The sequence below is a fragment of the Aplysia californica genome, unplaced genomic scaffold, assembly GCF_000002075.1.
Source record: "Aplysia californica isolate F4 #8 unplaced genomic scaffold, AplCal3.0 scaffold00048, whole genome shotgun sequence".
In the NCBI taxonomy this organism is placed as follows: Eukaryota; Metazoa; Mollusca; class Gastropoda; order Aplysiida; family Aplysiidae; genus Aplysia; species Aplysia californica.
In genome coordinates, this window is record NW_004797318.1 from 2001662 (window position 1) to 2003667 (window position 2006).

Below are 2006 nucleotides of genomic sequence, written 5' to 3' on the forward strand. Positions count from 1 at the left end.
ATGGGGTCAAGCCAGCCATGCTGATGAGGGTAAGAAGGCCCCCATGTCTGACACCTGTAATGTCACTGCTGCGAGCTCTAGTATCACATAATATATAACCTCTTCGTGAGTTTTACATACCTGTCCAGATTGTAGCCATACTTGACACTGCCAAAAAGGATGACCCCGGCATAGGCGTAAAAGAGCATAAGAAGGAACATGCCCATGATGATGAAGAACGAGCGCAGCACCGACATCACCACAGTCAGCATCAGCATCTTCAATGTCGCCTACAGGAAAATAAACGGTATGGTAGGGTGAGGAGCTATAGCTCTTTACTGTCATAGTTATAAAGCGCATAGTGCATGGATATGTGCTTTATAAATGCAATTCTTTTTCTTCTTCTTCTTCTTATTATTATTATTACTATCATCATTATTATCATTATCATTATTACTTTTATCATTATTATTATAATTATAATTCTTTTTATAGCTTGTGTCTGTGGGGTAGCAGTATGGGCTTCTTTGTCATACACAGAAGACATGGGTTTGATTCCTGCGTTGGGAAATTTTTTTACTGAGTAGGCTATCGCTGTCTGTCTGCTGGGACACTGGATCCCTCTCAGCCTGGGATGACCCTGACAGGCAGGATCGAAGCACCCTCCCCCTCCCCCCCCTTCTAAATAATAAAAAATGTGTTGATGTGGGTGTTTAACATCTATAATTACTACCACTGCACAATGCCTCTTTTATGTCTCTGTGTTTATCTGAAAAACCCAGGGTCTCTCGATGTAACATTAATAATGTCCTAAAGGATTGGGACGGGTAGATGGAAGTCATGAAAAATGTCCCTGTAAGTTATTCAAATTACAGTCATCAACATTGTAGTTCTTCCTCTCTCAAGATGATTGTACAAGTTTAACACTCCATGGACATAAATTGTAAATCATTTAGATAACAAATTGCTTCAGCCCTGCTCATCACAGCCACCTAGCAAACAATGTAAGATATAGCAATTTAACAAAAAGACAGAGATCTTCAGAAAAATAAAGTATTTTCTCTCACTTCATTTGTAATCAAGGCAAAGAGTCTCCTCTGATACTGAAAGTTTATCTAAAAGACAGGGCCCTCAAATTTAACAACATTCTCCTACAAGGACTGAGATAAGTATTCGGAGAACAATTCAAACTAGCCAAACAACTGAAATTGAATAAAACTATTATAGGGATTCGAACCACATTTATCAACATCATTGTCTTTATACCGACTATGCTATCATTGAATCTCCACACAGGAAAACAAACATTCAAGTGATAGTTGTAATTCTGATCCGATAATTTTAATTTTCCTTCTCTGTTCTTCAAGGGAAACACAGAACGGCAGCCTACTCTGAGCTTGATCCCCGTATTGATTTATTTACATCCCTGAAGATTGTATGTAACCTATCAATGCACAGCTTCAAGACAGAAGAAAATCTCCCAGCTACAGGATGGCAGGTTTGCTAAGGTATCAAAAGTACAGAATTTGTATTGTATGTACCCAACAGCAATCCCCCAATGGATGCAAACCATTGCTTTCATTAACTCTTTATCTCTGGCAAGCTGCTCCCAGCAGCTCGCCGTCAGAACTCTTGTGGTGGTGAGTCGCTTACAGTGGCTCAGGGTTTTCCTTTACGATGACTTCGACTTCAAATTACTTTTCGCCAATTTTGCCCAAAACAGGTTTCTTTTATCGGGAGTTCATCCATAAGATAAAGAACTATCAAAATAGGTTCCTTTGTTTTGATTTAATGACCCATTAAGTGACGTTTTTGTCATTTAAAGATTTAGTCCCAAAAAAAGGGCCCAGTAAATAGGTTTACTAAAGTCGGAGATAAATGAGTTAAATTGTGAAAACTTTCTGTTGTTAATAAAATGTTTTATTCTAACAATCAACACTTTGTCTAACAGAAGCAACGAGTACCAAACTGTGGTGTCCTTGTGTGGGTTCATTCAGGTACCCTTAAAATAAACACAGAGTTCACCA

At 38.6% G+C, this 2006-nt stretch overlaps 1 protein-coding gene across 1 annotated transcript in view; it reads right to left on the reverse strand.

Annotated features, from left to right (window-relative positions):
• The window catches only part of LOC101861494 (sodium leak channel non-selective protein), a gene marked incomplete in the record, with an annotated part of 77838 nt that overhangs the window by 16344 nt on the left and 59488 nt on the right, over positions 1-2006 (reverse strand).